This window comes from Pistacia vera, unplaced genomic scaffold (genome assembly GCF_008641045.1).
Source record: "Pistacia vera cultivar Batoury unplaced genomic scaffold, PisVer_v2 Contig186, whole genome shotgun sequence".
Taxonomy (NCBI): domain Eukaryota; kingdom Viridiplantae; phylum Streptophyta; class Magnoliopsida; order Sapindales; family Anacardiaceae; genus Pistacia; species Pistacia vera.
The window spans coordinates 15636-30666 of NW_022195959.1; positions in this window are offsets into that span (position 1 = coordinate 15636).

Consider the following 15031-nt stretch of genomic DNA (forward strand, 5'->3'; position numbering starts at 1 on the left):
TACATTAAACTCAAATTCTTCAAATAAACACTCCAAGATCACTATAAACAACTTCTGCTTAAGCTCATGGACTGTCAGGAAAAGGAGTTATGTCTCGGAAAACCTGCAATCTGCTTCTCGTCTTCATATTAATGTTCTTCTCAGACATAAGATCATTATCCTTTACTGGCACAGAGTTCAAGCCTGTGTTTGACCTCTGGTACTGACCAAAACATAAGGAACGTCGCACTGTTTGATTCTTTGATGAAACAACACCACTCTTGGATGTACGATATCCATTCTGTAAATCAATTGAGTCTTCAAGCTTTTGACTTAAGTACTCTATCTGATTCTGTGGACAAGAACTCGGATAAATTACATTGGAGTTGATATTTTCATTATTAAATTCTTCTTCTTCCATAGTCCAACCATCCAAACCCTCTCTTGAAATTCTATCAGATAATGACTCTTCTTCTTCCTCTTCTTCGACCATATCTGCCCAACTCTTTTTACCATGAGCTGTAACGCAATCCAGTGGTGACATTGGTTTTTCAGAAATGAATAAATGGAGAGTATCCAACATTTCAGAGGTCTGACCACCAAAGAAAATTTTTAAGCCACCTGTATTATTATCATCACCTTTTTGCCAAGTACTTGTCCAGCTTCGGTCCACAGTATCCTCTTTTGTTTGAGCAAACCCATCATTTCCCCAACAAGAAGACTTTGGTTGTGAAGGAGATTGTACTGCTGCTTCATTTTTTACCTGAGCAAAATCTTTCAGTGATTTCCTTCTCCAGTCTTCACTAGCAGGTGAAGGCAAAGCATTTTCAGACTCTTGTAGTGATTTATCATTTGTTGAAACCAATTGTTCTCTGTTAACATTCTGGGACACATTTTCGGTGGTTACAGCTTGCTCAAACAATAATTTGCATACAGAACGGCCAACTGCTTTCTCTCCCCATTTTCCCCTTCTCTGATCTCCCACGTGTGAAGATGATACTCTTGGTTGTGTATATAAAACAGCATTATCTGTGAGTTCAGTTTGCTTGGATGGCACATAACCATTTCCCCATCTTTCCATTCTCTGTTGCCCATCAGAAAGTCCCCATGAAGGTCTTCGTGGTTGTGTAAATGGAACTTCAAAGTTGCTTCTAACAGTGGATGGGGAAGCGTCTGTCTCCTGCCGTAAACAGCTTACTCCTATTCCAGGTGAACTAGCCCAATGTTCCTTCCTCGCACCAGCAAAACCAGACCTTCCACTTTGGTTTTCAAGATACAAATGTTTCCTCCAATTATTGTCAAACACAGAGAGTAGAGAAATCTGTGAAGTTGCTGCTGGTCCAGGTGACACGCATTTCGAACTTCCTTTGTCATATCCAAAGACTCTGTTCATATTCTCATGCTGATTTTGACAATAAGCTCTTCTATGTTGTTCATTTAATGGCATCATTTCTTCATCACATCCATCTGCCCTGCTTCTGGAGACATTGATAGTAGATACATGATTTGGACCTCCATAGGTTAAGCCAGCAACAAAATTTGAGTTTCTGTCAGTAGGCAATCCAAAAGGTCTTTGGTTTTCCACATTGTCCTTTTTATGCAGCTTCTCACTTCGTTCTAACATTGCTGGTGACTCTAATTCAGTCAGCATCTGAAAAGCACGATCATAAGATTTAGCATATGAATCATCCATTTGCTTATTTCCAGCTGAAGCTTTTACAGCCTGAAGCAGAGATTTTGCTTCCATCATCCTGTTCATGTGCATCAAGCAGATTGCAAGATTGCACTGCTTGTTCTTGTCTGCCTCTAGGGACAGTGCTTTTCTGCAAAGAAATGTATATGTAGCTCAAAATAAATGCCTCTTTTCTTCAGAAAAATATTGTTATATATGCCTCTTTTCTTCAGGAATAGTGGAGGAATACCTGTAATACTGTTCAGCAAGTTCGTAGTTATTTTGCTGCAAATAAGCCCACGCCAAGTTCCCCAGTATTCTACATTATTGGTTGATCAAAGTCAGATAAATGTAACGAAATATATGGTGAAAACATGAAAGAAGAAAGCAAATAGATGAACATCCACCTTGATCTCTCTTGTGCTACAGTTATTTGAATCTTCTTCCCCTGCGATCTTGCCAACTTTGTCTTTGCTCCACCAAAAGCTATACCTTCTTCTATCTTTTTCAGTTTGCACTGAAGCATTTCTATCTCTTCTGCAATTCTCCCAGACCTCTGCCAAAACAAACAAATAAATAGAATATTGAATCTTAACATGATTTTTTTTTTTTTTTCCAGAAGTAGTTGCATAAGAGGTTAAATCAAGAGCAGTGAGATTTATCATAGCCTCATTGATACTGCATGATTCAGCTGCATGTCACAAGAAGTAAATTCATGCTTCTTAGCTCCATAAAGCTTCGTGTGCATTTGCAAACTTAACCTTTCCACTATTCCTATCAATTTTTCCAGCTCTAATACTCACTAAATAGGCACACTGCTCTTTCACAGTTAGGAAAAAGAAACTAATGCCTTGCCTTTACAATTTCCTAAAACCAAACCTACAGTGAGATATTACATTTCTTCAAGCCTAGTTCAGTTTCTTCATATAAAGCATGGATCCTTTGAAGTGTAGTGAAGACATCAAAAGATTACTTACATATGCTTTAAAAAACCATTAAGTAGTTCTTCATCTACTTTCATTCTAATCTCATATTGACTGATAAGTACTTGCTTATGGATTCAAATCATCTTGGTTAGATGTAAAAGGTTACAAAACACATCAGTTAACTTTTTTCTGACTCACTGAGATCCTATTTGGAGCAGATAAAAAATGGTAAGTGTTATGAAGAACGCTTAACCCCCTCCTAAATCTAAATTATACTTTTCCGATAAATTACACATATTAATTGATGTAAATGGAAGATTAAGGAAGGAAAAAAATCTTATCAAACATGACAAACATGCCTCAATTCAAAAGCACTCAGATTTACCCAACCTCCACTAATAGTCTTATACTTCCAGCAGCAACGACTTAAATCAAAAAAATGAAAGAGAAGTGCTAGTAAAATGTAAACAAATTTGGGGAAGAGAATGATAGTTTACTTTGTAAAGTTCGATAAGAACATTGTCAAGAGACTCCTGAGAGTCATAAGGGCAGAGATGACGAAAAGATTTGATCGCCTCGATTGCCTCATCCGGTCGATTCAATTGTTTCATCACAACTGCCATGTCTTTCAGAGCACTATCAACACGGTCCCCAGCATTTATAGCAGCCCAGAACATTGAAACTGCCCTGCTTGGATCTTTCTCTACCAACTACATTTAAAGAATAGCAAATAACAAAGAGAAATAAAGGAACCCCATAAACACATTTGATCTTAAAAAATTATACAGCGGATACTCTTGAACATTTAGTCTATCAGTAATGATTTCACCTAAAATTTCGACCAAAAACACATAGCTCTTTTTATTTGGAAAATATTCAGCTCAGTAAATCATGCAACAATATTTCATCAACTATAAAAACCTGTTCTCTATACAAGTAAAATTGCCGAAGACATAAAACTTCACCATTCATTTATTTTTATTTTCTCACAATTTTCCCTTAAACCAAAGAAAGTTAATTAATATGGGCAACCCTCCTATACAAAACCCACTTCTACATGAAATTCAAAGATTTTTCTATAATATAGGATACAGTGTTTTGAAAAACAGTAATCAAACAAAAATTTCGTACTCTTTTAATATAATTAATGAACCAAATTGTTCATTACAAAATTACTCAAATTTCCGAGAGCAAGAATTATAACCAAAAAAAAACCCAGAAACCAACAAGAAAACATGAATAAACCATGTAAATTCACAAAGAAATAATAATAATAATAATAACCTGAATATGTTTAGCCTTTCCATAAGGAGAATCACCAGCGGGCACTTTGTGAATGACATGAAAGAGATCACCTTTGGCCTTCATTGGTGACATTCTCTTCCTTTCCGATATCGGAGATGGCGGCGGTCTTTGCTTTCTCCAAGTTGGCGGCGGCGTCGAGAACTTCTTATCAATGTGGGTCCACATATTTGGCTTCTTTGAGTAAGAAAACTATCTATTGTCACTTTCCGGGGAAAATCTTGCAAACCCTTTTCTTGAATGCCAAGAAAATGATTTTACTGATCAAAGCAACCACTTTCTCATTCAAAAAAAAAAAAAAAAAACAGTCCTGTGCTTCAAAGGCCAATACAAATGAAGAAAGAGAGGGCATAAGGGGAAGTCACTTTCTGGTAAAAATTCTTAAAGCCTTGTTTTTGCATCTCCGGGAAAAGTCTTTGCAGAGGTATCTTGGATGACTGGGAAAATTGGGATTCTTGTGGTAGGAAATCACTTTTCTGTTGTGGGAAAATCGTTAATTTTTATGGGAAACGTGAAAGTGGAGAGAGTGATGATGAGTTTTGAGGGAGTCAAGAAAGAGGAGTAACTAGCCGTTTATTAACTACTAGCCGTTGGGCTTCCGGAAAATACCACACTTGTGATTCGCACGTGTTTAGATCTTCCCAGGCTTTTTTTTTTTTTAATTTTTTTTGCTTTCGTTTTTCTTTTATGGATAATAAATACTGATAATTAAAAATAAAATTAAAATTTTTATGATATAAAGACGAAGTTTTTTTTTTTTCCCCATTTTTCAATCTTTTCCAATTTAATATAGTAAAAGATTATGTATATCATGCGAAGAATATTGTATAAATATTGGGTTAATAACACTTATACATTTGAGGCTATTTGGATAAGTTGATATTATATAACGGAGGTAATATATGTTAAATTGAGTAGGGAATCATGTTTGGTTGTTTTGTGAAAAAAAAATTCCCTAAAAAAACAGTGTCAACTTAGGGGGAAATTGTCGAGAATATTATTACCTAGGGAGAGGCTGTTATTAAAACATTCCTCCGCTAATCCAAATTTCCATCAATCTTGCCCCAAAATAGTGGACAATGCGGACTTGCTTTGTTAATAATTAAAAAACAGCCAATTTGCGCAAGCAGACATATTTGTCCTTAGTTTTTTAATTTTTTGGACAAAATTGCACCTGGTTATTATCATTATTTTCAAAAAATGCCATGAAATATTGGTGTATCCAATTATCCTCACATATTTGCATATTGTGACCAATATGCCCTTGGATTTCAATAAAACTACAATATAAAAGGGAAAAAAATTATGAACCCTAAACATTTCGATCTCCTGCTACCCTAAATCTCTATTGTCGCAGCTAGAGTCTTCTGCTTCTCAATCTCGTTCACCAGTTTGTCAGTCCGATCGCCATTTCCAGTATGTCCCTTGCCCTCTTTCCATTGTATGGTTCGTGATTTGTTTTGATTGCATTTGTAGCCCTAACTTCTCCATTTTGAGGTTGTCGTTGGTCCACCATATTCGCCGCAGCAACCTCGGGTCTTTGTCTCCATCTGTTTGCTCCCGACAGCACTCCAATTGCGGTTTTCGATAAGTTTCTCGCCTTCTTTATACTGTATGATGATTATTAAATTGATACGGTTGCTTTGTTTATGAAATCAAACCAAAAGAGTTCAAAATGCCATTAGATTGCTTGTTTAATGTCTTGATTTGTTGCTATGTAATGGTTCGTGAGATATGAAATACTATTGAGCATGAGAATCAAATTTCGTTAGTTAGAAAGATAATAAAAATAAATGTCTAAGCATTCAGATATGTTTCTTATCTTATAATTTTTCTCTAGTTTTTTTTTTGTAAATCGTTTTACTCAATTAGAGATTGAAGGTAGGGTACGTACAAAATACAAGTTACAAGAAAATTTCATCAACATTCCTACATTAAAAAAATTCCAATTATCTAGCTATTGGATTTTAACTTCTGAAATGGTGAGAAGTTGAAAGAATACAGAGCATGTGAAAATAGAAATTTACCCAACAACGACAGAACCCTTATTCAATGACTCTTGAATAACTTTCTCAGCTAACGTACAATAATGAATAACAATTATCATCAAGGGGCATGTTACAAAGACAAGAAAAGCTCTAAGCAAAACAAACTGCCATCACAAACCTTCAATATTTGCAAGCTGTTCTTTCAACTGAAGATTGTTTCAGTGAATCTTGAAATACAATGTGTACCAGGTGATAAATGAAGCAAATTTTTTGCAACTTCAGATATCTACCCTAGCTTTTTTTTTTATTTTTTTTTTTTTAATTTCTATGGTTAGAAACATATCTACCCTATCTATGGCTTCTGCTATATCACAAGTCATTAACTAAACAACAAAGGTCTCGTTCTATGATGCAACAGGTTAAACAAACTGTCATCTATAAAATCACAATCAAGCACCACAAACATGCATGTGTGCATGAACATATTGGACATTATCACTTTTTAGCCTTACTTGAGCATGTCCACCCAGTTCACTCCCGGTTTCATTGCTTTTATGACAGCATTGTGAGCTTTAAGAACAACATGCATAAGACGAAACTTGTACTACAATAAGCTTAATACTATACATCATCTGCATTGTCTGACTCTACAAAGTGCAAATAAGTGGAAGTTAGACAAAATAAATTCTGCATTTTTATGTTTAACATACATTTTTTTGACAAAAATGTCAAAACATTTTAAGACAAACTAGAATGATGAAGGTATTGCAATAGCAAGTGCTCATCCTATTTCCCAAATATAAAGTTAAAGTAAACTTATAGAATCCAATTGGTTAGCAACAACATAAAAGATTATACCAATTGAATTGCTAAAGAAAATAGTTTTGAGGGATTGATGTGAATTTTTTATGATGTTTATGTTGGTTTGTGTGATGGATTCTGAATTTTGATGTGTGGGACGTTAAGAATTTTATTAGTGTTTGAGGTGAATTTTGGTTTGTGTGGTGGGATTATTAATTTCTGATATTTATTTTGTTTTCATCAAAATTCAGTTTGATTTCTTTCATATAAGATTGCATGTTATTGGTTTAAGGACTTGTACATGCTTGATTGACTTTATTATGCTTTGATACATGAATTATGTAAAACAGCTATGGCTCGTTTAATAGTCAGGCAGAAGATGCACTTGGTTGCCCTTTTAATCTTCCATAAACCATATACACCATGCTCGTCCTTCTTGGGTTGGCTAATGTACTTAATATATGGGGTAGACGTAGGGCTGGTATATCATATGCCAGTGAGTCTGCGTCTAGGTTTAAGGTTAGGTCGTTGAATTTACATACCATGCTTTTCCAAAGTGATGAGTTATGTTTTTAGAGCTGTAGGATGAATAGGGTTCTATTTGACAAATTATGTAATTAACTTACTATACATGACAACTTAAATCAACCTGTCATTCATCCATAGAAGAATTAGTAGGGACTTTTCTTCACATCCTTGCTCATAACCAGAAGATCAGAGTCATGAAACGTCAAATGCACAGATCTACTAAGATGGTAAGCCGCAATTTTCACTTAGTGTTGAACGCTGTGTTAAGGTTGCATACCCTGCTATTTAAAAAACCAGAGCCCATTCCTGAAAACTCAACCGATGACAGATGAAAATGGTTCAAGGTACAGTCTAATGACTCAGTTTAAGATGCACGTGTAGTTTAGTAGCTTATTAAAATTAGAGTTAGTGTTTTGATACGTTTACAAGTCCTAAAACAATTGTAAACATTAGTGGACAAGCAATTACAAGTCCTAAAACACTTGCCAATTCGGTTGAATTGAAGAATTTCACTCCAAGTCCTAAAACACTTGGATTGTGGGATGTGGAAAGCAATAGAGGATATTCGGCCTAAGCAAGTTCCAAGGAGGGAGAGAGTCCAAACATTTTAGCCCAAACCATTCCAAGTCCAAGCTCAACAAGGGAAGCTCAAGCCCACTAAGAAAGAAGTCCAAGTGTTGAAATATCCAATCCGACCCAAGTCTCACTCCAAAGGGGAAGATCCACATGAACCCTTATTGGATCCATTTGTATGATTCTCAAGGCCCAAATTCTTACACCCTTATTAGTAGACTTAATTAGGATCATTGATCAAGTTTTGATCTAATGGAAGTAAGCTTATTTCAACTAATGGGGTGGTTAAGACAAAGATCCTAGAATCAGGGAATTATGTCTCTTTTGCATAAAATAGGCATGGCCTTGCTTTTTGAATGAATGGCTTGTAATATTAGTTAAGTTTTTTTTTTTTTTTTTTTCATTTTATTGTATTTGTCAATTACTTGTTTATCCTTGTATTTGCCTATATAAGGGCAACTATTTCATTGTAACAATTAGCTTTGGAAATATATGAAATTGGTTTTATCCATTTGAGAACTTTTGTGTTCTTGAGTGTGCATTCTTTATCCAAGTCTTAAGTGTGCCTATATAAAGGCAACTATTTCATTGTAACAATTAGCTTTGAAATATATGAAATTGGTTTTATCCATTTGAGAGAACTTTTGTGTTCTTGAGTGTGCATTCTTTATCCAAGTCTTGGCAAGGGGATTTGGTGGTGAATTAATTCAAGTTGGTGGAATAATCCTTTAGGCTTGAAGTGTTTCTACTTGTCTTGGTCCGGATTTGCAAGTAAGTGTGATTTATTAATGTTTTTTAGTTTGGCCAAATTTCTACTTGATTTTGGAGTATGTTGTGTTGTTGAATTGGTTGGAAATGGATCATGTTTTGTCTAAAATATTTTTCTTGTTCTGTGTTAGAACTGTTTGAGAACTTTAGATGGAACATATATAAAAGTTCACATGCTCTCTGACGATATAACTAGGTATCGATCAAGGAAAAATGAAATCGCAACAAATGTCCTTGGTGTATACACATGCAATTTATATATGTCCTCCCTTGGTGGGAAGGTTTCGCTGTAAATGGTAGAGTTCTTAGGGATGCCATTACTAGCAGAAATGGATTAAAGGTCCCCCAAGGTAATATAACAAAATAAATTGCATTTTTAATGTTAGGGTCTGCCATAATAGTACACTTATTAATTGTTATTGACTTGAAATTGATTATTTTAGGGCAATATTATTTATGTGATGTTGGATACACTAATGGGGAAGGGTTTTTGGCCCCTTATTGAGGACAAAGATATCATTTGAGTGAATGGCGGCAAGGTCACCAACCGGCATCATCACAGGAATTTTTCAACATAAAACACTCTCAAGCAAGAAATTGTATTGAGCAATGTTTCGGCATCCTAAAAGCTCAATGGGGAATATTGAAGGACACATCTTACTACCCTGTAAAAACTCAATGTAAAATCATTACTGCATGTTGTCTTTTGCACAATTTCATAAGCTCTGAGTTGCCTATTGACCCAGTTGAAGCGGAGCTGCAGGAAGGGGTCAATGATGAAGGGCAAGAGGATGACGATGGAGAAATAATCGAGCACGTTAAGCCTAGTGCCACGTGGACTGCATTTAAAGAGAACATGGCGACTGAAATGTTCAATACTTGGATGGCTTCGCAGAGTGCATGATTTTGCTAGTGTTGAGTTTGTGTGTAGTGTTTTGACTTGTTAAAATTTTGTTTTCTATATGGCCATGTATGAATGAACCAAAACACATATGCTTTGTTTGTGGACTTATACTTTGAGTTACATTTGTCATAATGTGGATGGTTGAATGTTAATTGATCCCCTTCATGTATTCTTCTTGTTGATTTACTTAAAATTATGAATATCGCGCATATTTGTGTGTGCCAAGTAAGTTGTTTACATTCAATTGCTCGGACACTGTGTATATACACAGTTCTAACCTGAATTTTTTTCCCAATATCACTAATTTGCCTTTTTATTGTTTTAACAGTATAGAAAGGTCAGCAACGCAGCCCAATGACTCCGACAAAAGCATTAGCATGCATGACGACATTGTGCCTGGTAGAAAGGGAAAGGCAAACGCTAAAGGAAGTAAGTGGCAGTGGGCAAAAAGGAAGGATGTTGTTTTGGTGGAGTGTCTATTGGATCTGAAAGATCAGCCACTATGGAAAACTGAAAGAGGGTTCAAATGCAGTTACCCAGCTGAGATGGAAAAGATGATGCAAGAAAAGCTTCCTCACAGTGGTCTGAAAGCACAATCGCATATCGACTCAAGGGTCAAGATGTTGAGGAGGCAATATGATGCAATCAACGACATGATTGAGAAAGGTAGCAGCTTCGGGGGGAATGATGAGGAGAAATGCATTAGATGTACCAAGGATGTGTTCGATGACTGGGTCCGGGTAAATATGCTTGTGTTAGTTTAATTGTGAACATTTTTGTTCTCAACTTTATGTTTACATGTACTCTTACAAATGTAATATGTTAATGGAGATCAAGGTGCTGACCAAGTTGATGTTCCCAAATATTCTCAAGATCTTTTGCAAGGAATTGGCGATCCAATGACTAGGGCAAAGACAAAGAGGATGAAAGAGGATTTGCAAGGCTTGATCATGGAAGTGCAATACAAAGAGGCTGTACTAGAAGACTCTAAGACTAAATTTGAAGATTTCAAAGCTTCACCAAGGATGGTCTATTATCTTTTAATGCAAGGGGTAGATTCGGAAGATCAAGTTGGATGCAAGGATTAATTTAGGAATTACTTTTCGTTTATTTAATCTTGGGCTTTTTTTTTATGTTTTAATTATCATTTGTAACGCCCAGCATGGAGGTACATGATTTAATTTATGTTTTTATAGCCCTTAGTTAATTTTTGTTAGTGATTTTAAGAGAATATGAAGAAAATGCCTTAAACTTACATTAAGGGTAAAATGGTCTTTTCACTCAAAATTAGTTGAAAAAGTGGGGAGTCAAAAGAGATAGAATTTCATAGAGAATGCATTAAAAATAAGGGCATTATGGTAATTAACTAAGGGACATAGATGGAATTTTTAAGAAAGAGTAAGGGCAAAATGGGAAAGTGTGTTTATAAACTAAAGTGTTAAGGGTTTGAAACCCTTATTTTCTTCATTCCACCACCACACTCCTCCCCCATTTTCTCTCAAATTTTCATTCAATCCTCCAAGGATTTTGAGGGCTTTTGGTTTTTCATAGGGTTTTGATTTTAGGCTTCAAGAGGTAAAGATTCTTGCTTTTTATCTATGTTTTATTTGTGTAAAAGTTGAGTTCTTATAGAGTTTATACTTAGGGTGAAGAGAAGATTTGAATCCAACAAGAGTAGAGAGCTTAGTAGAGACTACTCAAGCATAAGGTAAGTAAATTCCACTCAAAATCCAACTCAAGTTAAAGTTCAAGAAAATCAAGTGAGTAGAGATTTCTTTTACATATGCATATGTTATGATTATTGAGAAATTAAGATGAGATAGATGATTAGTTATGCTTTTTGTTAGATATACTTGAATATGAGGAGTGTATATGATGGTTTGATGATGGGTTGAATTTGGAAGAATTGGAGAAACTTTTGGTAGGTATGGTGATGTTACAAGAGAGTTTTTCTCTCAATTTGGATGGTTTAAGAAACAAATAGAATGATAATTACATTAGGTTTGTTTATGCACAAGTATTGTTTGATGAAATGCCTAAGAGAAATATGAGTTGAGTAGAAACCTTAATTTGATGCAACATTGCATATGTGCATTTCATAAGTGCATTTAAGTAAGAAATTTTAAGCATGAGCCATCCATATGCATATAATTGTGTATGTGTAGAAACTTAAGAAAGAATAAAGACTAAAGAATAAAGAATAAAGAATAAAATATTCTAAGAATAAAGAGAAAGAAAGAATAAGCATTAAAGAATTAAAGAAAGAAAAAGTGTTAAAGAAGAGAAAAGAATAGGTTAGTATGATGGGGAACCATGAGTGTTAAGAAGAAATTCTTATGAGTGTTAAGAAGAAATTCTTACATACATGTCACCTTAATTGAGTAGCATAAGAAGAAGAAGAATTGTACAACCCGTAAGAGTGTATGTGGATGAGGGTTGTACCAAGAAGAATTCCTACATGCACGTCACCTTAATTGAGTGGCCTAAGAAGAAAGAAGAATTTGTACGGTCTGCAAGAGTGCATGTAGATGAGGACTGTACTCACTCACACGGCCAAGGTTCCGAATCCATACATCAACCGAGTCCGATCGGCAAAGAATAAGAAAGAATGAGAAAGCTTGAACAAGCAAAGAAAAGAAACAAGAAAGAAAAGAGAAGCTTGGGCACGAAGACAAGAAGAGAAAAGAAAAGCATAGAAAGAAAAAGAAAAGAATAGAGAAGAAAAAAATAGAAAAGAAAAGAAAAGAAATAGAAAGAAGAAATAAAATGCATTTTTATGCATTATTGCATATGCATTTCATTTATGCATATTCCCATGAATTTTATTATGGTTAGAAAGAATAGAAGAGTAGCAAGAGGAGAAAGAATAGAAAGAGTAAGAAAGAAAGAACAGAAAGAAAGAAAGAAACAGAGAGAATTAGAAAGAAAGAAAGAAACAGTGAGAATTAGAAAGAAAGAAAAGAATAGTGAGAATTAGAAACAGAGAAAGAAAGAAGAAGAGAATTAAGTAAGGAAAGAAGAAAAGAAGAAGAAAAGTTAAGGGATTTACTTACTGACCATTTTTGTGCTCACCCCGTTGTTTTTCCATGTTTTTGCAGGAAATGGGTGAGCAACGGTTGGAAGGACGTCGCCAAGCGGAGAGAATTGGAATTAATGTCCATTGTTGCTAAGTTTTTGTACTTGTTATTTTGATATAAGTAAAGAATTATATTTTGTATGTAAAGAAAAAAAATTGGGCCCAGCCATTTTCATATGCTAATTATGTATGTTTTCATACTATATGTTATAAAATATACTCTTAGAAAGAAGTCATTACATCATTAGATTCTTTAGTCTTTTATTTATTTAAGGTTTATTTAGGCCCAATTCGCTTGTACTTAGGCCCAAACCATTTTTCAATTAGCTAGGGTTTTCTTTTAGGGTTTGTTGCTTATAAAAAGGGGCAGCCATGTTATTTTTTGGGAACAGATTATCATCAATTGAAGTTTATTTCAGAAAGTTGTATGCTTTGCCTTCTTGTGTTCTTGATTGAATGCTTGAATCTCGACTTATCAAAAGAAGTGATCAACCTTTATGGCGTCTCAAGACTAGGGTTTTAAGGACTTAGTTAGCTTAGGGTTCTAATTTGATCATCCTCAACACGTTCCTAGTAAACCAACTTGTTCCTATTCCATCATATATTCCATCATATGTCTTATGATGATTAACTTTTTTGTAGAGACATCCTTTTGCAAGAGCACTATGACATAAACTGTGGGTGCACTATGATTCCTTTGTCGCTATTTACGGAAAAGACAAGGCAACCAGAGTTGGTGTGGAGACAGCCACAAATGTTGTGGAAGATTTGGATAATGAGACTGTTGACAACAATGATAAACATATGGACATCAATGTCGATATAGATCTCGATGTCGACGGGCAGACCAGTGCCCTACAGAAGAATGATGTGGTTGATTCAACTTGTCAGGCGGCCGGTACCAGTCCAAGTAGATTGGTGGTCAACAGTAAGAGGAGGAAAAAAGATACTGGAAAAGTAACAGACTGGGAAGCCATATTGGGCAAGTTTGAGACTACCTTGGATGGGACCCGAGTTGAGCTGAAGGGTATTGTTGACTATTTCAAGAAGGAGACCTAGGAGAAAGACCGTAAAGACTACGTGTATTCGGTCGTTTCTCAGTTGGATGAGTTCACAGTGATTGAGATGCTGACAGCCACAATGGAGATTTGCAAGGAACCTCACAAGATAGATATCTTGTTTGGGTTACCAATGCATGTGCAGAGAGAATTTGTGAAGATGCAGTTAGAGTAAGTAATGAGTATCGCCCAACGTTTGATTTTGAGTGAAGTCTTTGGATGGGTTTTTTTTTTTTTTTTTTTTTTTTCCAGGGTTATTAGTATGCTGACTTAGCGATTGTGGTCCCATATTTGCATTTTGCATATATTCTAACTACATACAACATGGTGTCTTTTGTTATGTTTTGTCAAAACCATGTTTGTGTAGTAATTAAATGGTAATGCCCTATGTTTGCAGTTAGTACGGGAAGGTAGGGATCACTAATATGGAATGTAAAAAACTCTCAACTTTGGTAGTAATGTGTAACATGATGTGTGGATGTTTGTGTAGTTAATGTTTATGTTGCCTTAGTATGGTGAATGTGGTATTTTGATTTACTTATGGAAACTGACATTTAGTTCACCAGGAAAGTACGATAAAGGTACACTAGCATTTATAAAGTGTCACTTCTCTAATTTCTATTTTGTTTGCCTCTTTTATGTGCTTTGTTTTGTGGGTTGAAGTGCGGGAACGATGGAAGGACCACGACTTTGCCCAGTAGTGACGTCCGAAAGCACAAAAGTTCACGAACAATGTCAAGAGAGCTGTATAGTTTGTACGGATAACAATGTGAAAGGTATTATGGTTGGATAGTTATGGAGTTAATTTGTTGTATGGTTGGGAATAATGCTTATTAACGTAGCTCATAATTGATGGATGTCCAGATGTAGGCAGGACCAGTCATTCAGTAGATGAAGAATGTCATGAGAACCTTTCAGCCTTAAAGAGCAGCAAATGCAAAGGTACCTATATTGCAACTCCTAAACCTACCAATGCATTTGGTTATAAAAGATTTTTAGAATTATTTCCTAATGTAAATGAATGATGAATATATGTAGGTGTCATAAATCAATGAAGGTCAAGTAGGCAATTGGCAAACATAATTTTTTCTTTTTTTTTTTTTTGGGAGGGGGGGAGGGGGGGTATTAAGTTTGACCTCCACATACGGTACATAACTGTTTTACAATTCAGATGCTTCAGGCCATAGTTACATAATATGTTTACCTTAGATGTTGACTGCATATTTCTATTCTACAGTAAATTATGGAGGATTTTTAAAGGAGACAGCTTATGCAATTTCACATGGCTAGACTGCACTTGGTTTTTATGTACACAGAAGAAATCTACAAAGGTAAGGTGCTGAAGTGGATTGATAAATTGGACATATTCTCAAGAAAATATGTTTTCATTCCTATAATCCTCTAGTGAGTGAAGATTTTGTGCCCCAACACATTTGTTTTTTACTTACCAAATGCA